The sequence below is a fragment of the Alligator sinensis genome, unplaced genomic scaffold, assembly GCF_000455745.1.
Source record: "Alligator sinensis unplaced genomic scaffold, ASM45574v1 scaffold607_1, whole genome shotgun sequence".
In the NCBI taxonomy this organism is placed as follows: Eukaryota; Metazoa; Chordata; order Crocodylia; family Alligatoridae; genus Alligator; species Alligator sinensis.
Window position 1 is genome coordinate 83,269 of NW_005841935.1, and position 25,440 is coordinate 108,708.

Sequence of the window (25,440 nt, forward strand, 5' to 3'; positions counted from 1 at the left end):
GGCAGAAATACATTTAGTTGCCTACTCACTTGTTTGCCTTCCCCATACCAGAACTACAGAAGAGTCTACAAAAATTGGCAACGATGCATATTATTTTTTAAAGGAAGTAAAGTTACAAAAATATCCAGCTCAAGCAATTCACAACTTGCACAGAGGGATTAGACTTAAAACCAAACTTTTGTGTGGCATACCTAAAAATTATCTTATTTTCAAAAGGTACCAGACACAACCAGCCTTAAGCTAGGGATGTGAGAGGGTAAATATTTAAACAATAAGTATATTTATACCAATGTTTAGCATGGGATGCAGTTAAGCAGGAAAGGGAAGCAGTGCAGTGCCTAAGGAACAAGAAGGTAGTAGGGGAAGGACAGAGGAGCAAGGAGGAAAAGGGAAGCAGACTAGCTAGTACCCATAGGTAGTACGCTCCCTCTCTCCCAGCATGCCAGCAGCTGCAGCAGGCTAGGAAATCCCTTAACTTGCCACTGCCACCCGTGCCTTTAGATGGGCCGTGCTGTCTGGTGGGTCTTGCTGTCCCCTCCCTCCCACTCCCATCAAAAGCCCTAAGGAGTGACTCCCAACAGCAGCTATCGAGCTCCCTATGCTGCTCTGCACAGGCAGCAGTGGCTCATCCACCATGGCAAGGCAGGGCAGGTCCCAGCCAAGGACTTCATACCCCCAGCCAGAACTAGGAATGTCTAGACTGAAGTATTCAAGGCCTTTTTTATCTTGGTCTTTACAAGCAAGATTACCTCCCAGACTACTGCAGCAGGCAGCACAGTTTGGGGAGGAGGTGAGCAACCCTCAGTGGTGGAAGAACAGGTTAGGGACTGTCTAGAAAAGCTGGACATGTAGAAGTCCACAAAGCTGGATGTAATGAATCCAAAAGGTACTGAGAGTGTTGGCTCATGCGATTGCTGAGCCACTGCCCATCATCTTTAAAACTCATGGCAATCGGAGGCAGTCCTGGATGATTTGAAAAGGGCAAATCTAGTGCCCATCTTTAAGAAAGGTGAGGAGGAGGATCTGGAGAAGTACAGACAGGCCAAACTCACCTCAGTCCCTGAAAAAGTCATGGAGCAGGTCCTCAAAGAATCCATGTCTAAGTACTTGGAGGAGAAAGTGATTAGGTGAATCGATGCTGACTTTTCCAAGGGCTAGTCATGCCAGACCAACCTGATTGCCTTCTATGATGTGATCACTGGCTCTGTGCATGCAAGGAAAGCAGTAGACATAATATGCTTTGACTTTAGCAAGGCATTTGGATACTGTCTTCCACAGCATTCTTGCAAACAAGCTGAGGAAGTATGGGTTGTATGAATGAACTGCAAGGTGGATAGAACACTGGCTTGATTGTCAGGCTCAACGCGTAGTAATCAGTGGCTTTATTTCTAGCCATCATCCAGTATCAAGTGGAATGCCCCAGGGGGTTGGTCCTGGGGCCAGTTTTGATCAATATCTTTATTAACGATCTGAAAGATGGAATGAATTGCACCCTCAGCGAGTTTGCAAATAACACCAAGCTGGGAGATGTAGTAGATACACTGGAGGGCAGAGCTAGGATACAGAGTGACCTAGACAAATTGGAGGATTGGGCCAAAAGAAAATTGAGATTCAACAAGGACACATGACAAGTCCAGCACTTAGGACAAAAGAATCCCATTCACCACTACAGCCTTGGGACCGACTAGCTAAGTAGCAGCTCTGCAGAAAGGGACCTGGAGGTTACAATGGACAATAAGATGGGTATGAGACAGCAGTGTGCCCTTGTTGCCAAGAAGGCTAACAGCATACTAGGCTACATTATTTGGAGCATTGCCAGTAGATCAAGGGAAGTAATTATTCCATCCATTCTGCACTGGTGAGGCCACATCTGGAGTACCGTATCCAGCTTTGGGCCCCCCAAAAGGGTCACCACTGTAAGGAGCAGGGATAGAGCCATGATCCCCTGCTTGAGTGCCCCTGCTTAGAGCATGCAGGCTACAGGTTGCATCTCTGCTCTGGCTCAGGAGCAAGCTGCCTCCATCACAATATCCCCGCGGCCTGCCCTGCTCTGCAGCTAGCACAGCTCCGATTGGTCTCCATGGCAACCCCAGCCTCAAGCTTTCCAGCTGCAGCTGGGGTCTCCGTGGAGACCGGCCCCGGCCATGCACAGGGGCAGCTGGGAAATGGAGTCCAATGCTGACCGGATCTGGCTCTTGGGCCAGACTTTGCCTATCCCTGCTCTATTGCGAGGCAGGGCAATCCTCCTCCTTACAGAGTCTATGAGTTTAGCAGACATACCATAGACATGCCATCCTTGCACAGAAGAGAAACAGCTGCGAGCCTGGATAAAATATCCCATCTTTCACCCCATCCATTCTAACATCCGAGAAACAGAGGCAGCGTATCCTTGCTTCCTCTTTGACCTGTCCAGCAGATTGCAAATTGAGATAACAAACAGTCAGGTTTAGTGAACAGCAATATCAGCATATAAAGAATGTATTTTTGATGGATTAGAGCAGAGGCAGGCAATTATTTTGGGTGGAGGGCTGCTTACTGAGTTTTGGCAAGCAGTTGAGGGCCACATAGGTTGCCCCGTCCCTTGACAAGTGCCCTGCCCCCTGGTCACTATCTTGGGATCAAGTCCCGCCCCTAACCTCTAACCTTCGCCACTGGAAGTCCCTCCCCTTGCCCCTGGAAGTATGCCTTTGGGGAAGAGGGTGTGCCATCTTAGAACTGGAAAAAACAAATTATGCACAAAAAAAAAAAAAAAAATCAAATACCAATAATAATATATTTTAATTTAATTTTTAAAAGAATATTTTTGTCCTGATTTGTGTGTGTGTGTGCTGTATACGTAGAACTTATCGCATAACAGCTCAAAATGTAGTCTTACTCTTGTATAGTGTGTGGAAGTCTGTGTGTGTGGATATGGTATTTGTGGGGTGTGAGATTGTGTGGAAGAAGGTGTGGCTGTGGGGTTTGCGGGTATGTGGGGCGTGCATGGGAGCCCCCTGCATATGACCCCCTAAGCCAGTCAGCACCCAGACCCACCCTGCAACAGCCTAGAACCTCAGCGCCCTGCAGCGCCTCCCCGCCACCACCAACAGAGCGCAGCCCCAGTGTGCCATGTGCCCGCTCTGCACTGCCCAGCCATAGGTTCTGTCATCCCTGGGCATGCAGCAGTAGCAGCGGGGACCAGCGTGCTCAACCCAGACCCTATGGGCCCTGTGCTGGCCCATCTGGGCTGAGCAACAGTGGCTCAGGACAAAGTGCTGCTCAGCATGGGGTAAAAACAGTCCCTCCCCCTCCCGCTGCCACCACTTCCTGGTGCAGCCACTCGGAGCCCACACAGGACTGCCTGCCTCTCCACCCTGTCACCGCCACCTCTGGGCTGCCTCACAGGGCAGCGGTGGCAGCACAGCAGACGCAGGCAGCCTCGTGCAGACTCTGAGCGGCTGCACCAAGAAGTATTCTGCCCACCCCTGGATTAGAGTGAGCAAAATACTAATGGACAGTAGATTTCTGACAGCAGACAAAAGAAGCCATTTTTTCCGTACCTAGAATGCCAATACATAGGTGGTAATAAAGAAGATCTTACTCAGCCTCACGGTGAAAGAGGAAAGGATACAGTGGCCAGGTACATTACACTTTTTACTAGTATAAGTGATTGGAGAGAGATGGACAGGTTCATTCATACCTGTAGCAGAACAGAAGTTCAGCACACAGACTGGTTTTAAAAATGTTGGAGCCCAGTCTAAGATTTTCGCCCCCTAAAGGGCAAATGTGTGTTCTGTTTGCTACTCATCTAAACTATGCCGCTTACAGAAAACCGCATAACTTAGATCAATTCCACCTCAGGCTTTTTGAATGTCTGTACTTAGCCATTGTTTTTACTGTGGAGATTTTTCCTGAAGAAAAGCAGAGGCAGGCGCTAAACATTTAAACATGGGGTCAGCAACCCCCAGTATACATGTCAGAGTGCAGCATACAAAAGCATTTTGCTTGGTACATGCGCCTCGGGGCATACAGCAGGGAAGGGGCCAGGACTACACTGCCACAAAAAGGATCAGGCCCCTCACAGCTCCCCTGCCATCTACCCCGAATCACATGTGTACCCACTGCCAGCAACAAGTTGGGCTGGGGTTCCACAGACTTAGGTGCTGTGCCTTGAAGCCTCCCAGTCGCCTGCCACAGCTGGCCCTGGCTTTGGACAGGGTCCTGATGATCACCACAGAGACCAGGATGCTTGCAGCATATGCTACAGAGGCTGCAAGCCACTGCACCAAGGTCTGCAGAGCCCTGGCCTGGCTAGTTGCTGGCAGTGGATGCATGCCCGCCTCCAAGCAGATGATGGGGGAAGGGACCATGGCTGTGCTGCCACAACAAGGATTGGGCCCCCTTGCAGCTCCCCCACTGTCCACGCCTGGCACACCAACATCTTACAATTCAAGGCTGGGGTGTTTTTGACACACTGTCCAACAGGGTGGATTTGACTTTTTAAAAAAATCAAATCAATTTAAATCACAAAATTTAAATCACTGATCAGGAAGCCTTGATTTAAACATTGTTTTCTACAAAAAGTGCGTTGTTGTTGTACGATATCCTTTATTCAGTTAACTTCTTGAAACAATGCACTTTTGGAGAAAGGTAAGGGCTTGAGTGTGTGTACACAAACTTGCAGAGACACAATAGGGCTGATGGGTGGGTAGTCAGGTCTACTATCTCTTATCTCCATATACTGCTGTTAACAAGAATGCTGTCTCCAGAGAACAAACTCTCCCCTGGGCACTTCCAGATGAGCCCACACATGCCTCTTGCAGCATCTCAAAGCAGTTTGAGACTCTGCAAGAGGCATGCTAGGAACAAGAAAAACCAACCTTCCCCGCACTGCATATTTGCAGTGTAGGCTCAAAAATTGATACCTGGAAAGACAGGCATCAAAAAAAAAAAAATACAGCCCCGCAGAAAAAAAAAAAGTAGAGCAGGGCATGGTCCGGGATCATGCCCCAAGGCAACCAGACTGGGGTCCTCCAAAGACATGCTCTAGTAGCCAGCCAGAGCATCTCTATGGCTGCCCCTAGCCCCAGTGCTACAGCACACTACTTCCACATGAGGGGCAAGGAGCAGTGCAGCCTGATCGGACCGGGCTCCATTCCCAGCTAAGGAGGGACAGAGGGTGGGTCCCTCCCACCCCCCGCAGCAGCAGCAGCCACCAGCGAAGCGCTTGGGGCCTTCCTGGCACAGCCCCCACCACAGTGCAGGGCAGCATGGCTTGGCCCCAGCTACCTGGCACCAGGTGCTGCTTGTGCCACATTGCGCAGGCCAGACCCAGCTTGGCGCAGGGCCATATGTCTTCGGGCAGCTCTGGGCCGCTCGAGCAGTCACCCAGGGCCCAGCACTGCTCACAGGGACTGTGCATTGTGCTGAGGTGGGCTCTGCCTCCATGGGCACCGCATGCCGTCAGGCCGGACCAGTTCCATGGAGGCAAAACCCAGCACAGCGCAACATATGGTCTCTATGAGTGGCCCCGGTGCTACTGGAAGGTGCACAGCCCTGTGACAAGTGGCACAGGTAGCGCCAGGTCTAAGACAGCCAGGGCTGTGCTGTGCCGCTGGGGTCTCTGGCTGCAGTGGGCCCTAATGCCCGATGACCACTGCTGCTGTAGGGAGCAGGGACCCACCCCTACTAAGCATCAGAGGAGACAAGTCAACAGTTTGAGAACTGAAACTAAGCTTCACAGATATGCTTAATGGGATCTTCTAGACTGAGCACGGAGTCCCATTCGGTAGAATGGTTTTCTTTAATCTTTACTAATCTATGGAGGAGCCTCTGAAAGCCCCATAAGACAGGGCCCCTAATGCTGTCCATGGCCTGTTGTGACCTACTTATAAAATTTCTAAAAAGGTTACATGAATATATTGTCTCAAATAGTATATAATTAGAAGTTATAATCCCTATTCCATGATATCTTTGAGCTTTAACATATCTTACATTAAAACTATATTTATGTTAACAATTTTATTTTAAAAGCCTCTTAATACACATACACACGTATTTGTATGTATACATACATACACACAGCTCTATCTATAGATAATTAAAAAAAAAAAACAAGTTGAATTTTTTCTTTATCATTGATTTTTATCCACCCTGTTGTCCAAAAACATTGCCAACCCGATTTAGACATTACCTAAAAGTGATTTACTTCATCAGCATGTTTCTTTGTTCAAAAGGAAAGAGACCAGTTCTAAAAGGAAACACTTCCAATTATGCAAATTAAGCCACAGAAAAGAAACTTAATCCCCTGTCTAACTCCTAGACCTACCTCTTATTTGCTTAATTACCATGAAACATCCAAGATCGTGCTTTTTTATTACCTATCTTGCTGCAACCTTTTTACAAAAAAACCCCCAAAAAACCAAAACAAACATGAAGTCTTAAAAAAAAACTGACGAAACTCTGAATTCAATTATCTTGACATCTACAATCTCTTTCTTCCCAGTTTTCCACCATTTCAGTATCAGAGCAATACCAGCCATTTCCACAAAAAGCAGAGGTAAGAGTTTGTTCTTTTCTTTCAGAAGAAGATGAAACATAAACCCTGAGTTTCAGTCATGCTTTATTTAGCCTTACGCTTTAAGCCCATTTTATGATTTGGGATTAGTCATATTGGTTAGGGAAAAGATTATCTTATATTTGGCAGGCTTAATGAATTTTAAGTGAAATTGTTATGGACACGTATCTGAAGTACTCAGAACCCAAACGTAGCTGTTGTAAGGTTCTGAACTTCTTTCAAGTCCACTGTGCATGTAAAATGAGTACTGTGTTGCAAAGTACTCATTGCAAATTCCAATAGGCTACAGTAGCTGAATGAAAGTTGCCTTTTAGAACCAGGATGCCAATCCTTTTTCATTCCATCCTAACAAAGTGGGGCTGCAAAGACTTTTTCAACTCTCACTTTGCCAGGTAGCTATTCTGCTTTCCCAACAAGGCAAAAAACAGAGTAAAAATCTACAGCCTTATTTATCTATCTATGTACAATAACAAAGACTCAAAGAAGTTTACAGTAAGAGAACAAAAACTTATAGAAGCATGTAAAATATTAAAATATGCATCTTAAAATATCCCAGTTTAGCTTTGCTCAAATAAGGAGGTCATCCAGCACTTTTAGAAGATGTCCAGGCTTGACCAAGCCTAAGGGGGAGTAAGTTCCAGAGCTGAGGTGCAACAAGTAAGAACTACTTCCCACAGGTTTTTGCCAAGCTAACTTAGCACATTGATACTACTTTCAAGAGGCTGGCTGAACTTAAGGATCATAATGGGGCGTAAGGAAGATGTTACATACATATGACCCACACTGGTCACAGCCTTACAGATCAAAATCAGAACCTTGAATTGTGCTCAGAAAGCTAGTGGAAGCCAGTACAGACTTTGAAGTACTAGTTCTGGATAGTCAAAGGCAGTCCCACATAAAGCTAGACTACTGCAGTATGCTGTAAGGTTGCAAAGGCCAGTTCACAATTTGAAAGAAAGTGTTGCAGCCTTCCCACCAGACAGTGAAAGGCACTCCTAGTAACAGCTGCCACCTGCAGATCCAGGTGGACCAGAGGATCCCAGAAGCACCTGGAAGCTGGAAGTCTGAATGAGAGGAGGCTGAAGTTGATCAATTACAGGTGTCCTAATCCCACCCCTAAGTCAAGCAGTCTTTCCACCAGGACCTGTCCTGTCCTGTCCTGTCCCAATTCAGCTTCAATTGCTTCACCTGCATCCAAGCACTGGGAAAGGACTATGATGGCAGCTCTTGGTTCAAATGAGAAAGAGACAGAGCCAGGTGCCATCAGCATACTGGAAGCACCTCACTCCCACCTTATGCATGACCTTGCTCAGTGGCTTCATATGCACAATGAACAGGACAGGCAACAAGACAGAGCCCTAGGGAACTGCACAGGAAATGTTTTGAGAGGATGACAAGCATTCACCCACCACCACCCTCTAGAGAGTCTCCCTGCTAGAGAAGAGCAGAACCAGTTTACAGTGATCCTGCAAATGCCTATGAGGTCATAAACACTTCATCAGCACCTCATGGCCAGCCATGTCAAAGGCTGCTGAGAGTTCTAAATAAAAAATAAATAAAATCAGCCAGACAATTACCCCATCAGTTTCCAAGCAAATAAGTTGACCAAAACAGTAAGTGCAGCTTCTGTGCTACACCCAGAATGAAAGTCAGACTGACAAGGGTCCAGGAATCTGACAGCATTCAGTTACACCTGTAACTGTCAGGTTGGAAGACCACCTACCTATTCAGTAGCCTTCCCCCACAAAAAGGGAGGTTGAAAACAGGGCAACAGCTAGTTGAAGTCAGCATCAAGAGATAGTTTCTAAAGCAGGGCCCAGAAAATCACAGGGCTTAAATGTTCAGCACCTTGCCCCCCTGGACAGAGGCACTGACAACCCCCATCAGCAATGATGCCAGTCTCCTTCATAAAAATTGTCATATTGTTTTCAGGTGGCTAGACTGTCATATTATTCTGTGTATTCAATGTCTGAGACATCTTCAACACAAAAAAATACACATTACTTCTCATGCAGAACCAGCAACATTCAGCTGTGTCATGCTTCACTCAGCTGTCTCGTATTTCATAACCTTCCTTGCATTAAGATCAGAGTTTATATTTAGACCAGAGACGGGCCAAATATGGCCTGCAGGCTGAATCTAGCCTGCCAGGTCACTGCATTTGGGCCCGCAAATGCCCACAAGTTAAATTGTACCCCAGCTGCTCTGCTCCCACCCTCCTGCGCAGGAGGGCCCCAGCAGCGCACACAGCTTCCAGGCAAGGCAACTGCTGCCACTACTGCAGCCGCCAGATCTGCTTGGCTTCGCTGGGCTCCAACAGCTCCTCCTTGCGTTCCTGCTGCAGCACTTGCTTGCTCCTAGCAGGGGATAGGGAAGCAGCAGTTGGGCAGGAGCATGGGACCTGGCCTGGCAGGAACACGTAGCCCTAGCCCAGGACCAGAGGGACAGTGGGAGGGCAGAGCTCAATTGGGCAGGGTGTGAGGTATAAAGGGAGAATGGGGACAGGGGGAACCCTCCCATACCGCCTTCCACCCCCACCCCACCCCACAGCTCACACACCCTGCCGGTGGCAGCAGCAGGTAGCGGGCCCTCGGGATAAGCTGCACAGGGCAGCAGAGAGCAGGGAAAGCAGCCAGCTCCATTGCACGGGGCTTCCTCCCAGAGGTGTGCGAGTTCCAGGAGCTGCACGTGAGCCCTGCACAAGAGGCGGGCCTGCTGCTGCTGACAGGATGCGAGGGGTGGGGTCGAGAGGGTCCCCACACCCCTGACCCTCCCTTACACCCCACAAATCCCATACACCTCCACATATATGCATACCCACACCCCCTGCACACTTACCACCATATCCCCTGACAAACCCCACAGACACACCCTACCATTTCCCACCCCCCCCAAACAATACAGTACAGAGAGTGGAAGTATTTTGAGCTATTATGCAATCAGCTCTAGATGGACTATGCAAAAAACCCACATAAAAATCACAACAAAAATATTTTTGAAATAAAATTAAAGATTTGTTATAGGAGATGTTTGGATTTTAGTATACGATTTGGTTTTTTTCTGGTTGAAGAGAAGACTTCGGGTATATTTGGTAGCACCTTACAAATATATCAGGGGAGAGCATCAGAGGCTAGGCAAATAACTATTCACCAAAGCACCCCAGGGAAAACCAAAAGTAACAGTCAAACTCCTAGAAGGTTTCAGACTAGACATAGGGAAAAGCTTTACAGTTCATGCGACCAGACCCTGGAATAGACTCCCAGGTGGTATAGACACCTACCCTGGAGATCTTCAAAAGGAGTCTGGATGCATACCTTGCTGGGGTTAATTTGACCCCAGCTGTCTTTCCTGCCTAGAGCAGGGGGGCTGGACCAGATAAATCTCACGAGGTCCCTTCCAGCCCTAAACTTCTGTGAATCTGTGGTTCCAAGATGGCTTCCCCCACAGAGTACTTGAAGGGGATGACTTCTGGTGCCAAAGGTCAGGGGGTAAGGGGCGGGACTTCTAGTCCCAACATGGTGACCAGGGGATGGGACACTTGTCAAGGGACAGGGCTACTGTTGCAGCCCTCAACAGCTCATCAAAACTAATTAAGCAGCCTTCTAGCCAATTATTGCACATCCCCAATTTATACCCATGTTTAATTTTTCCTGGGATTTTCTCACTTACAGGAGTGATGATGCAGCAATGAACTTTCAAGCATTATGTCAAGAGCAACCCAAACCAACCAATCATTTATTTACATTTCTCATTTTGTACACTTAATGCTGTGTTATTTTAATAGGAAAGTGGCAGCTTTCCATCAATGCTTAAGTTTTTCATGCTTTTAAGACCCATTTTTTCAGTCTTAAAACAAGAACATAGAGGGCATCTATACATGTGCTCTGGGGTGCATGGGCTCTTTGGAGTGGCTCTGAGAGCTGTTCCAATTAAAGCATGTCAGCGTCATGTGTATTCAGCATCCTGTGCTTCAGTGGCAGCGGGGGCACTTTAAAGCTCATTTGACAACATCTAAAGCACCCCCTCTGCCATTTTAAAATGTGGGGACACTGAATACACATGATGCAGAGGCTGCTGGAACGTGCTCATTAGTACATGTTGGAGCAGAGGTCCGTCACACATATAGGTACCCAAAGCGCTTTTCACATGAAGCCGACCTTGAAGAGCAACTAAAACGTGCGGTTATCACAACCATGTGCTAATGTCCACAACAGCCTCAAAAATATTCTATGTGCAAGAGTTGCAATGTCAAAGTCATTCCCGTACTCCCTTAAAATGCAACTGATCCCGGTGAGCTCAAAAAAAGGCATGCGAAATAAAATAAAATAAAATAAAATAGTATTGCTTAATGCCTAACAGGGTTGACATTTCACTTAGAGTGGACAGAAAGAGTCCTAATTACCTGCTGCCAACCACTCTGCTCAAGCTGTAAGACAGAGTGATAATTAGTTAAGAAAGTATGAATTTATCCACCAGTACATTATAGTATTGATCATCAGCTTTCACACACACACTCACTGCTTAAGCATTTCATGATATATTTCTTACTGTAACTCTCTCACTGTGGTAATCAGCTTTATCAGTGTTTCCTATGGTCAGTTCTTATCCTTTCCCTTTTTATTTTTGTAGCCGGTCCTTATCTTAAAACTTTTTGGCGTACTTTAAAATTTCAGTCCCTGAATGAATGTATTTAGTTTGATTTTGCCAATATAATCCTAGAATACATATTACTTTTTGTTTGGGTTTTTGTTTTTTTTTTTGTTTTTTTTCCACACAATGACCATTCAAAAACAGCAAAAACTTCTTCTGGAACAAGCAGAAAAGACACTAAGGCCCCTGAGAGTTAATCGCAGCATAAAATTACAATGTAGCACATGTTTAACAAATTTATGGAGCTATAAAAATGGCAAACCAGTCACAAAGATGTTCCACATGTAATGTAGAATATCTGTGTGGATTGTTTGTATGGCACCTTAGACCAGGGGTGGACGATTATTTCTGACAGAAGGCCACACATGCTGTTTTGGTGAGCTGTCACAGGCCAAGTCAGCACCCTCACCCCCTGTGCAACAACTCATCAGAACTCTCTATGTGGGATGGGGACCCAGGCAAAGATGTTCAAGAGTAGGATGGATGGGCAAGGCCAGGATCACAGGCCGTGACTGGGGCCAGGGGCATGTCAGAGTCCCAATCCACTGTCTGCACAACACTGCAACAGGCTTCAGTTCCACAGGCAGGGGAATATAGGGAGCAGATCGCAGCTCTGCCCCAACCCATGCTGTCACCATCCCATGATCTCAGCTCTAGCCCCCCGCCCACGCACACTGATGGCACATCTCCTCAAAGCAGCATCCAGGGCTGGCCAGGATCTCAGGGCAGTGATAGCACAAGGCCACAGCAGAGCTGGAAACTGCCAGTTCTTGCTGGGGGGCTACAGCACTACAAGAGAAAGAGGGACGCAAGCCCTGCAGAGGAGGCTCAAGAGGCCAAGGAAAGGCAGGGACAGGAGACACCCACATGTATTACTGCTGAGCCCATGGAATGGGGGGGGCAGGAAAACAGACTGCCTCCCCCCCCCATCTTTTCCTCTGTCCAAGGGCACGCAGCCTGCAGACACAGGAGGGAAGGGTATGGACCCAGCAGTAACTCCACACCCTGCCACATACTTGGAAGCAGCAGCCAGGACCAGGGTAGGCAGGTGGCACTGGGGCACCCCTGTCCAGTGCCAACCCATAGCTTGCCACAAGATGGCTGCGCAGCAGCAGTAGGCCCCAGCCCCACCAGCTCAGCATGGAGCATAGCAACACAGGGCAGCAGTAGGAGTTCCAGTTAAGGTGCTGCATCCTGGCCATACAACCTCTATAAAGACAGATCATAGACACAGCACCCTCACTGGGGCTCCCACCACTGCCCCCCATGCTGCTCCATTCTGCACTGCTATGCCCTATGCCAAGCCAGCAGGACTGGGGGCTGCCACCACCATGCAGGCATCCCAGGGCAAATTACAGGCTGGCACAGGATAGGGGGCACCAGCACTGCCCAGCAGGGCCAAGGGACCTGCCACGGGCTGGGCAAAAACCCCCCACTCCATACAGGCCGTATTTTGCTCACCTCTGCCTTAGACTGAACAGGAGGCACGTGTTGCATTCCAGACCAAAGCTGACCAATTTGTTGCCAACAATCAGCTGACTGTCAGCATCAGCTGGGGTCAATCCCAGGTCTGGAACTGGACCTAGACCTAGGGTTGTCAGAGGCCAATTGAAACAAAAAATTCATTTTTAGTATTCACAATACTAAAATTTTAGTATAAATGCCTGACATAGAAGAAGGGGTTTAGGTTGTAGCCGTGTTGGTCTAAGGACATAGGCAGACAAGGTTCCTTGGGTGAATTTGATATCTTTTATTAGACCAACCCAAGTGGTTGGAGAATGGTTATTAAGCAAGCTTTCGTGTTCAAAAACCCTTCGTCAGGCTAAGGAAGTGTCAGCAGTTGGTGTGTGCTCTTCCTGGATGGAATGAAAAGTAAAGAAGCCAGGGGCTGGGCTGGGCTGGGGAGTCAGTTGCCAGGCAGATTGTAATGCATCAAAAATCCAAAGTCTATGTTTAGTCCATGATCTCTAGTATCCAGGAGGTTGATGAAATGGAGCTCATAGGCTCGTCTCTGGGAAGTGTAAGTTTCCCTTGAGGATCAGGACAGAGATTGGAGAGAGAGTGGCCCTCCTGTGAGAAATGTGCCCCACCAGTAATTGGGTATTTCTGTCTTCGATGGATTTCCGATGTGCGTTCATTCTGGTGCGCAGTTGTTGTCTGGTCTCTCCTACGTATTTTCCATCAGGGCATTTGGTGCATTGGATGAGATATTTTACATTTCTGGAGGTGCAGCTGTAAGATCCTGGGATGCTGATGGCTCTGTTGTGGGGTGTAGTAATAGTCGGGGTGGTGGAGATGTGTTGGCAGGTTTTGCATTTCTTGTCATGGCACGGTCTGGATCCTTTTGGTGTGTTCTGGGCTTGAGGAAGTTTGCTTCTGGTGATGAGGTTGGCGAGGTTCGGTGCTTGTTTGAAGGCTAGGATGGGTGGCTCTGGGAAGATCTTTTTAAGAATAGGGTCTCTGTCTAGCATGGGTTGCAATTTTTTGACATAGAAGAATGCACAATTTTGGGATGGGGCATAAAATTCCTCAGATACCAATTGTGCCATTACTTTAATGTCTAGCAGAAGTCTAGATGTTATACAAACATAAGGAAGTAGCACTAGGGAAGAATGAGGAGGGTAAGGGGAAAAAAAAAAAAGTAAACACTCCTAATTCTAGTCCATAGATATGGCTGATGAAATAGTTCTGATACTGTTTAGGGGAGCACCGATATCTCATCACATATGGATCGGCACCAACAGCAGGAAAACTAACATTAAAAATCGGCCATTGGATTTTTTTGGCCAATAATGTCACCGGTAAATGCCGCGTGCATGCACCAGTCACAGCCTGCACACAGCCAGGAACACAGTCCAGCAACTTGGAGAGAAGCACCCTGCCAGTAAGTCTGTGAGGGGGGAGGGCAAATCAAGGCCCCTAAAGCAAGGGAGAGAGTGGGTCAGGGGCAGAGGCAGGTGCTGCCTATCCAGGGCAGTGACTGGAACCCTGGGGCTGGAGCCACAGGCAGTTCATGACGGGGCAGGAAGGGGCTCCCCACCACTGCATGCACCCCTGGGGAGGCATGGGGGGCAAAGGCCCCTCCCAGATTTGTGCAGAGGGTAGAGGCAGACTGCCTGCTGCGGGCTCAGGGGCTGCACTAGTCTCTTCCTGGCAGGGGGCGCTGGGCCAGGACTGCACTCCGAATAGGCAGGGGTGGGCCAAGCTCAGCTGCATGGAGCACACAGCAGCAATGCTGGGAAGGGTGGCTACAGAGGGGCTTTGGGGAATTTTGGGGTGCTTAACCCCGCAAGTCTCCCCTAGTACGGCCCCTGCTCAGGGCACCAGGGCTCCTGAGGGAAAAGCAGCAGGGACAGCGCTAGAGGAGGCTACAGCCACTCCAAAATTTCCCATAGCCCTCCCCCACCCAGCATTGCTACCACACACCCTGTGCAGCTGAGCCTGCCCTGCCCCCACCTGCTCTTAGCATAGCCCCAGCCCAGACCCCCTGCCAGAAAGAGGCTGGTCCAGCCCCTGACCCCAAGCCTGCAGTAGGCAACTTAACTCTGACCCCACACATATCGGGGGGGGGGGGAGACACACAACATGTCCCCATGCCTTTCTTGGGGTGCACACAGGGGTGGGGAACTGCCCTCCTCCTCACCCCCACGACAAGCCACCCACAGCTCCATCCTGGTCCTGACCCCGGCATCCCATTTACTGAATTGGTTGGGTAGCACCTGCCCCTGCCCCACTCCCTCCCTCACTGTGTGGGGCCTCAATCTGCCCCCCCCCCCCAACTTACTGGCAAGGCACTGCTCTCCAAGCTGCCAGGCTGCATTCCGCTAAATCAGTTAATTGGACCAGCACTGGCCGATTAATAATCAGCTATCTGTATCAGCCAAGAAAATCTTTATTGGTGCACCACTACTGTTTACCATCATAAGGGGAAAATGCCATGTGTGTGCATACACACACAGAAGAGAGGTTGAAACAGGAAAAATGGATCGTGTGAACAAGTTAGGAGTTTCATTTTTTTTTATTTTAAAATCACGAAAGACCTCATTATGATGAATGACCTGCTATTGGTACAAGGATGTTATGCAATTGAAAAAAGCATCTGTGTTTAAGTACAAATACTGCATATATTAACACTTGAGAAATATTTCTAAGGCAGGGTCACTGTACACAGTTGCGTTGGGCGACTTCTTAAAAGGTGCCCTCCATTTTCATATTTCTATCAAATATTTCATGTTAACATACAGGCAAATTGTAGCTAATTCACAATAGAAAGAGGTTTATGTAATCAAGCAGCAAGCAAGAGCAACCCACACCACCACAACTATTTCTAAAATGAACATAATAAAAAACAAAACAAAACTTAGTAATATGTTAGCTTTCATCTGGTGAAGTATATTTCATAAAAACCTTCCTAAGAGAAAAGCTAACCCCAAGTCTCCTTAACAGGTCTTTACTCCTCCCCAGGTTCTAATACAACAAAGTAAATTAAATGAAAATAAAGAACGTGTAAGTGGGAAAGGAGGAAATGATCTTTAAAATGAGAAAAAGCCAACAAAAAGCAGTCCCTCTGTGGCACCCACAGAACAGAATTTGGATCATCAAGAACTACTTTTCAGGAACAAGCTATCCCACAGAGGAAACTCTCAAGTGTTAGGTGTTATGCTCAGTTCAAGAGATGCAGTGATACAAAATATACCCTTGCTCACAAAACAAAAAAACAGTCCTCATCTTTCAACATGAAATGTAATCTTTGTATTCACCCAATGAAGAGGTTTTAAAAACTTTGAGAGGCATACTTTTAATGCTGTCATATTGTTGTGCACTTATGATTCTACATAATGGATCATTAAAACGCATTGTGTATCACTATTGCAGTGTAACCACTACAGCACATTTAAAAAAAAAAAAAAAAAATCACACACACACACACACACACACACACACACACACAGTAAAGGATTTTTTTTTCATTTTCCCCACTTTCTTCATTTACCCTTCTCTTCCTGTTACACAATTCATAAAAATCACAGAGAACTAAGGGTGGAAGGAACCTCCAGAGGTTATCTAATCCTACAGACAGACAGACAGACCACACTAGATGCACTGATCTAAGGAGGTAAGCACTGCAATATATAAACAAAATTTATTTTTGAAGTTGGATGCCACTTAATTGACAAAAATTATGGAGGGATGCCTCAAATCCCAAAAGGTTGAGAACTGCTCGTTTAGAGAACTCTGTTCTCCCCCACCAAAACACACACGCTATCACGAAACAGCCAATGACCACACTTTGCTGTTAAAAATAAAATCATTAATCATCTGTTTGTCAGCCACCATGCATTAACTAGAAAGTGATGCATTAATATGGGAATCTATGAGTGGTTGAGGAAGCTGTGGGAGAAATAAGTAGGAGACGCTCAGAATGACCAACTGTACCTCCTCCAACATAGGAGCTGTGGAACAACCAACAGAAGTTATGATGAACTTTTGTTACTCAGTCTAAAACAGTAGCTTTATCTTTAAAAAAAAAAATAGATAAATCACAAACAGATCACCATGATTTTTATTCATTTAAAATGTATGCACTTAAAATTTCCCTCTATAACAGGTTATGGGGGCATAGAAGCTGTACTGACATTTAAGGGTGTTTTTCTATAGTAAGGACAGGTGGTCTAGCAATTACAGCACTAACCTAGAACTTCAAGTCCTATCTTTGCAAGTTTGAACAAAATTCTTAGTCTCTACATTTCAGGCTCCTATTTTTAAAAGTCAGGGAAATGGTACTTTCCTGCCTTTCAAGGATATTGCAAAAAAATGTTTAAAAACTATGATGCTTAGATACTATAAGAGATTTAGTCAGAGAGAGGAGCACCATACTGCACGTATAGTCCCCACAAAGTCACAGAGTTAGATAGAACTAATGGAATAAGTTGTCACCCACTACAAGTACGAATGAGAGTATTTATCCTTGAAGAATTACAGCATTTCTCCAAGTATAGACCATTTTCTAAAAATTCACAAATACTTTAACTCACAAGTTAGCATTTGTAAGTTACTCCTTTAAGAAATAATATTTTTTCAGATAATAGCAAGCAAATTCCTAATTTAAGAAGTGCTACACTATAGCAAATATCTAAGATGATTCCCAAGTAGTTATTTAGGAAGTTTTATGACTAACAAACTACATTTTAGGTATTCATGTAAAACACAAGAGTCAAATAGATTCAAGACAATGAAAGCTTCAATAGTCTAATCTTTTCATTTATACACACCATGTTCTTCATGCCCATTCTTGAAATGGAGTAGTAAGAGAACCAGACTGATACACGAGGGTAAATACAGAAGAGCCGTTCCTTTGGCTGGCTAAAACCTCTCCCTCTGGTCACAATGTGAGACTCTTCTTAGTCAGTACTAGCCTAAGGACAGTCTCGCATTTGCCAAGACTAGAATCCTCTTCCCATGGTGGCCAAAACAAGAGTCTCCAATTAATGTATTGGAAGTTCTAATATTATGCAATAATTCTGCCCAAGAAAAGATTTCTTCCTAACTAAGCCAGGGCAGTTAATGGTTGACTTACAAATCTTCCTCCTGCTTAAGCTACACTTTGGCATCCACTTGAAGGAAAGCAAGTTGTTCAGTCTGGAACCCAATTAAAAATTATATGAATGTCTGTTATTCATCAACGGAACACAGCATCTTGGTAAAATATAATTATTCAGCAAAGCAAAGAGTGCTTTGCCTTATTCCTGCCTAGGAAGTTAGAACAATTTTGTCAATACAGTGCACTTCAGTTCAGAAATCTATCGACTCAACTTCCATTATGCCAAACAGTGTGAACACACTAATAAATAGCTCCAAACATACTTGAAAAATTCTACCAGCATGAGCCCCTGCTTGTTGAATTAAGAATATTTGAAACTGCAACTTTTCTTGAACATTCAATTTATTCAAATGACAAAGTGAATACAGCATTACAAAAAGGACAACATTCTACATGAAAGCTGTGCAGTCTAGAGACACCAGTGGCCAAGTCTACACACTTTAACAAATAGATGCAATTATGAATCACTTTTATATCTGTACATGTTGAATGTAATGCTTGTGTATACATGATTAGAGGGCATATCCAAGATAATCCATTGTGGATTGTTTTTAAATGCTAATTACAGTCTTAGTGATGATTTATGTTAGGTTTGTAGTTAGAGGTACCCCAATATCAGTCCATACCATATTAGCACCATTAAAAGGCAAATTGACACCATCGGCAATCGGGTTTTGACTGATAAGGCTGATAATGTCACCGGTAAATGTTGCATGTACATGCGCAGCCGCAGCATGCACACAGTCAGGAATACAGCCCAGCAGCTTGGAAAGCAGCATCCATCGGTAAGTCTGTGGGGGAGGCAGATCAAGGCCTCCACAGTGAAGGAGGGAGTGAAGGCTGGGACGGGGGACAGGGGCTGCCCAACAGGGGCAGGGTGGGATGGAGCCGTGGGCAGGATGGAGCCACAGGCAACTCCCGGCCGCTGCACGCACCATCAGAGGACACATGGGTGGCATGTGCCTCCCAGATTTGTGCATGGAGCGAAAGCAGGCTGCCCAGTTCAGGCTTGGGGCCAGGGGCTGCACTGGCCTCTTCCTGGCAGAGGGGCTGGGTCAGGGCTGTGCTCTGGGTGGGCGGCGTTGGTGCTGGGACAATGGCTATGGCAAACTGAGGTGGCTGCAGCCCATCCCTCTCCACCCCTGTAGCTCCCCTGCCACCCGCCCCGAGCACAGCCCCAGCCCAGCACCCCTGCAAGGAAGAGGCTGGCACAGCCCCCAGCAAGAAGCCCGCCCTCACCCCACACACAAATCCAGGGGGCACGTGCACCTCATGTCTCCCACAGGGATGTGTGCAGTGGCTGGGAGCCGCCCGCAGCTCCACCGCATGCCACACCCTGCCCCAATTGGACTGCACCTGCCCCTGCTCTACTCCTGCCCACTGTGAGGATCTCAGTTTGCCCCCCCAATGTTTCTTCCCTCCCTGAAGCCGCTTTGCACCCACGGACTTACTGGCCGGACGTTGCTCTCCAAGCTGCCAGGCTGCATATCTGCAATCGGTTTGGTACTGGCCAATATGACTGCTTAATCCACCATCGGTATCAGCCAAAAAAAGTTTATTGGTGCACCTCTACTTTGTAAAATATCCAGTAACTCCATACTACATACTGGATCTACTGAAGTCAAGTATCAAATGCTGACTGTTAACATCTGACAAAGTATGTTGCGGCTCAGACCTTTCAAACCAGTTCATCTCCAAGGTGCCAGCCATCCTGCCCCATCTTCTTGCCCGACTTCAGACTAAAGCAGCTAACCATCTCTCACTGTGTGCATGTATTGCTATTAAGATGAAAAAAAAAAATGGTCACAAGTTACAGAGAAGTCTGTTGACGTAACTGCACATTTTAGCAAAAGATTAAGTGATATTCACTTTAACAAGTTGCTTCTATAATTAAGTAAACATTGTACTGCAGTGTAGAGTGGTTTATAAGGCCATGATTTGCAAACTGTGATCCATGAATCCCTCCTACACCAGGTCCTCCTTCACCTTTCCAATTAGCAGCCCCTAAGATAATGGAGTATGACAGCAGTGCTCAACCTACAGCCTGCTGGCCAAATCCAGCCTGTGGAGCGGTCATCTAGCCTGGGGGGGCTCCCTATGGGTCTGGAAATTTGGCTGCAGTGGTAGCATTAATCGTTTGCCACAGCACTAGGAGCTATAGCAGTTAACTCTGTCATCGTTCCCCCTCTGCCAAATTTCTGGACCCATGGGAACCCCTGTGGGGATGACATGGCCCTGAGCACCAGATCACATCAGCATGTAAGGATGGGCCACCACACAGGGTCACAACCATGGACTGACCCTGCACACCACTAGGCTGGATCAGGCCTGCAGACTGACCCCACACACAGGATCTAGTCCATGGACTGACCCCACAATACTCATGCAGCCCTTAGGGCCAGTTACGTGTAGTGCTACTGGTATATGGTCATCTGCAAGTTAAGCCAGAGAGCTGACAGCAGTCTATCAGTCAAAAGAATCAGGAAACATCGTTCTAAGGAATATTTATTCCTCTCCTTAAAAAAAAAAAAAAAAAAAAAAAAATGTAAGATTGTTTGACAAGCAAAATAACTAACACGTGTTACTATCAACTAAACATGAAGATACTTAAGAGTAATTGCCACTGAATTACAAATTTTAAAATGTTATTAAAACAATGTTATTGTCAGTCATGTGACAATACACATTTGGACAAAATACATTTCAGTTACTTTTAGAAGGTGACTGCAAGTATGTTGGGGCATATAATAATTTCACTTTCTCTCTGTCAGTACGACTTGTGGTGGCTTAATACTCATGGAAGGATTTCTCAATTGCACATTTACTATATTTTACAGGTTTCTCTTTAAAGAAATACAGATCTGAAAACAATGTATTTCCTAATGACAAACTTTTTTTGGGAGAAAAAAATCCACCTTAATCAATTAGTCTTCTATAGCAGCACAACTCAACTGCCAGGGGAGGCCACATACCTGTAAGGGGTTAATATGCAGGACTCAACCACCTGCCACTGCCCCTATTCCTCTGGCTGCAGGGTCCTGGAGCCATCTTCCTTGCCCAGCTTCAGCATGCCTCCATCCAAGGGAGGGGCACAACCTGTATGGCTGGGGGAGCCAACAGTCCAGAGCACTCATGCAGTGCAGCACCACAGGGAGCTCAAGGTGAGGCAGGCTTCCGTGCCACATGAGGGCATGCCCACCTGCATGCATAGTGCAGTACAGGGGCTGGGGGAGGTGCCCACCTCCATACATGCAAGGGGGCATGCAGTCTGAGGGGCCCATGGCCCCAACAATGCTTCTCACATGAAGTAGAATCTGGGGGGCACATGGCTCCCAGTTGCTTTGAAGTTGGACAGCCCTATTCTAAAGCATTTGAGAATAGCCAACATTGACAAAATTGTCTTGGAAGATGGAAACGGACAGAGGAGGGGTGGGGTTGGAAGGAAGGCAGCTGTATTAGAGTCTCATAAACTTGACAAAGCAAATGCCCAGATGGGGGGGCGTGGAGGGGTGGGGGGGAAGAAATCTTACCATACAATTTATCAGGTAAAAATAATAATACTAATAATAATAGTTTGCTAAAACTGTATCTGTTCATGTACTGCAGTTTGCACACTTTGGTGCAGCTATGGATCATAGGCCTCTCTAGAGGGAAAAATGTACTCTTAATACTAGCTCAGATAGACCCAAGAGCACTAGAACTAAATTTGTTCCAAAAAGGTAGCTTTTTAAAATAAGCAAACACAATGACAAGGACAGAAAATAGGGGTACACCGATAGAGATTTTGGGGGCCAGTACCAATAGCCAGTTTTTAAAGGAGGCATACTGGCCGATAGCAATCCAATTTCCGATACAGCTGCGTGCAGCTGGTAAGTCTGTTGGGGTGAAAAAAGCGGGGTGGGGGCAGATCAACTACCCTCGTGATGAGGGAGGAGCGGGGCTGGGGCAGGCACTGCCCAGCCAGGGCAGAGCAGGGCGGGTGAGGGACAGAGCTGTGGCTTGTCATCTCCATGGAGCGGGACAGGCAGGCTGCAGCTGTGGGCTGCATTGTGCTGAGAGAGTGGGAGCCAGAGGTGCTGGGAGTACAACCCCCCAGCCCCAGCCTGCAGCTCACCCTACACAGATCTAGGGGCACATGCCCCGCCCCCACCCCCGGCCGGGCAGCACCTATCCCAGCCCCAGCCCACTGCTCCTTCACCGCGAAGGGCGTTCCTCTGCCCTTCCCTCCCTTCTCCCCTTTCACCACACCGGACTTACCAGCTGCATGCAGCTCTCCACGCTGCTGGGCTCTGGTCCTTGCTGCCTGCGTGCTGGCATTTACTGGCCAAATTATCAGCCACAACAGGCCAATTTGCTTTATATCAGTGCTGATCCGATACCAAACCGATGTATTGGTGTACCTCTAACAGAAAAAGGACCAGACCTTGAGGGAAATATTCCCAGCCCCACTTTCCAGACCCCCTACCCTCACCAACAGTTCCCTAACCTTGCCCAACTCTTTATCTTAAGTAGAACCTACAAAATTTGCAATTTCGCTGCTTTTGCAGATTCTGTGAAATCCAGGCAATGCCTGCAAAATCCAGGAGGGGGAGAAGGGGGAAACTTACGGAAAAGAAAATACAGCAGCCCAGTGGAGCGGGTAAACAGGGACTGACCGCTTGAAGCACTGCAGGCAAGACAGCTGCCACTCATCATTGATTGGCTGCAAGGGCTGTCTGTCCTGTGGCCCCACAACCAGAGGTGTGCAGGAGCCACAGCGCTGTGCCTGCAAAATGGCTGCCCGGGCCCATGTCCTGCCTGTGAAATCTGGGGGGCGGCCTCTGTGAATTAGGTAAGTCTCTAATCATAAGTAAATTTCCTGTTGATGAGCAAGCACCTAGCAGGACCCAGGCCTGCCTTAACAATAAATACAAGACATCTCTACTGCCACAAATCAAAAGCCATGGATCATGCACATGTTTATGACCAGAATGTGGTATACTTCATCCAGTGCACCAAATGCCCTCATGGCAATTGTGTGGGTAAAAGGAGGAGGAAAAAAAACAACACCACCACCACAAAAAACCTACTAGGTACCAGAATGAATGCACACTGAAAAAGGTAAAGGAGAAAGACACTAAAATACAGGTAAGAAAAACACAAAAGGGGGGGGGGGGGGGGGGGGAAGAGACCAAAACACTCACTCCTCACCATGTGTGCGCTCAAAGAAAAAGCTACTCAACACCCTTATATAAAAGAGGAGCTTCAGGACGGAAAATGATTAGCCTATTGAAAACTAAATACCAGGAACTTAACACAGACAATGACTTCATGGCCCATCATAACCTACCTCATATTCACTAACCTCTGCATTGCACAGGTGATAACCACCCTCCTGAACAATCCTGCTCCCTCTTCATTGAGTTTTTATTGAATCTCTCCTGCCTACCTAATTTCTCTTACAGTGTTTTTGCTTACATACAGAGTTTTACAAGAGCTTATATTACATCTGCTACATCTTTCACCCCAGAGGCCTGAGGAAGGGTGCTTCAATACCCTAAAGCTTACCTATATCTATCCCAACCATACAGTTGGTCCAATAAAAATACCTTGCACATATTTCCTGGACCATCACAGCAACATCAGAATCAACCCTACCAAGGACAGATAAGCTAGTCCAGGAGGAGTAAGTTTTGTTATTTTCCTTGGAAGAGGCCTTTCGCTATTATGAGCAGTATACATTGCAAGCTAAACTACTGATAAGTGGCTTCCGTTGAATATTCCCATTTCTAACTACATGCATATTGGGCCATCTGCCCAATAAGAAAGAAGACCAGAAACACTTGGCACTCAAATTCCTGGCAAACATTTCACCCCATTGCATGTTCTTATGAGGTGTAAGACAGTATGAGAAGCAGATAACTATGAATTTGTATGGTTTGCACAATAAGAGTCTACATTCACTCAAAAAGGAGCTCCCTCACACATTAATAAAGCAACTGCAGTTTCCATGCAAATATTTATTTTAATATATTCCATGGATGGCTTACCATATAGTCCAATATACTGGCACAAGGAAAAAGGCAAACCTAGTTCTTCTTGAGTGACCATGACTTTTTACATTCTCTTCATGTTTAAAACCCCCCCTGCACATGTGCCTATACACATATACACACAACAATCCACTTTCAAGAATCAGTGAGAAAAGCAAGAAAGTGAAATTCATGAAAATAAGTGCAATGCACAAACATATTAGTAGGAAGTGTTACCTGTTTAAAATTTAAAACCTGTCAGTCACCATACGGTGAACCCAGATAATCAGGCAAAACAATCATCATGTAGGACTATGTTAGGTAGATCATCACCATGTTAGATCATCACTGTGCATCTTGAAATTCTAGTTCCAAATTTCCTACGAGTGACACTCGTGCATACACGCAAGAATCTTATGTATTTTGGCGTTTGATTTTTATCTTTTTAGACAGTATCTTCATACAAAACACAAAATGTTCCATCTTCATTTTTTTTTAAGTGATGATAGACTTACAAAATCAGATTTGTCCAGATTACCCTACATAACAGAGACAGATTTTCTTTCAATGGAGGCTTGGAAAAAACACACCCAAGTTACGTTAATTACCTTCTATGCAGTGGCCCCTTCCTGGTACTCTGAGTGCAAGAGTCACTAAATTTCTCAAGTTACACAGAACATACTCCTTTACATCAGAGCTGTCCAACTGGTGGCCCAGGAGCGCTGCATGTGGTCTGCCAGGGGTTGATATGCTGCCCCAAAGATCCCACCAGTCTACCACTCCCCGACATCCCTGGCACCTGCTGCAGCCAAGATCTCAGAGCAGGGGTAGGCAACATTTTTGGGCAGAGTGCCAAAAAACACCTGCAACCAACTCAGAAAATGTTGGCGTGCTGAGGCAGACGGTGTGGGAACCATGAAGAGTCCGATCCTTGTCACAGCAGTGCAGACCCTTCCGCGCCATCCGCCCAGAGGCACACATGCCAAGCAAAATGCCTTCGTGTGCCATACTCTGGCACCCATGCAGGGGGTTGCCTATCCTTGTCCCAGAGCTTCCCTTTTCCTTCCCGCTCCCGGCTTCCAGCACCTGCCCCATGGGAAGGTGCAGCACAGCAGGCAAAGCCCAGGGCACAGATGATGAGCTGTCTGCTACAGCTGTGGGCCCTGTCTTTTACTGCTGCTGCTCCTGCTGGTGTGGCCTGCACAGGGTGACCGCTTTGAAGTCCCAGAGAAGCCACATTACAATTTCAATCTAAAAAGACATGCAAAGAAAACTGCAATTTAAACAAGCATCTTCTCTGAAGCACCCAAGGTCTGTTGGGCTGCAGGAACCAAGCAGCAGGCCAACAGCATTATGAGGGCTGCCCTCAAGTTCATGGCCTGCTAAGTTTCTTCACAGGCCCCCGTGAAATGCCCCTAATTGTTCCCGAGCTGAAGGAGGCCGGCTGCCATGTTACTAGTGCAGGGCACTGCCCTTGGCTGACAGCAGCTTCAGCCCCACAAGGGAGCTGAGCGGCGCCTCCACTCAGTGCCAGGGCTGGCGACCCGGGGACGGGGGCAGCTGTGCCCCACGCCGCAGCCTCCTGCTGCCCGGAGCCAGAGCCCAGGGGGTCCCCCCCAGGT

The 25,440-nt window shown here is 46.9% G+C and overlaps 1 protein-coding gene across 1 annotated transcript in view; it reads right to left on the bottom strand.

The window, feature by feature from the left end:
• Positions 1-19,501, bottom strand: part of PCGF3 (polycomb group ring finger 3) — a gene marked incomplete at its 3' end in the record, with an annotated part of 97,757 nt that extends 78,256 nt beyond the window's left edge. Inside the window, exon 1 of the mRNA XM_025199066.1 lies at positions 19,483-19,501. The remainder of the gene's footprint in view (positions 1-19,482) is intronic.
• Positions 19,502-25,440: the final 5,939 nt, after the last annotated feature.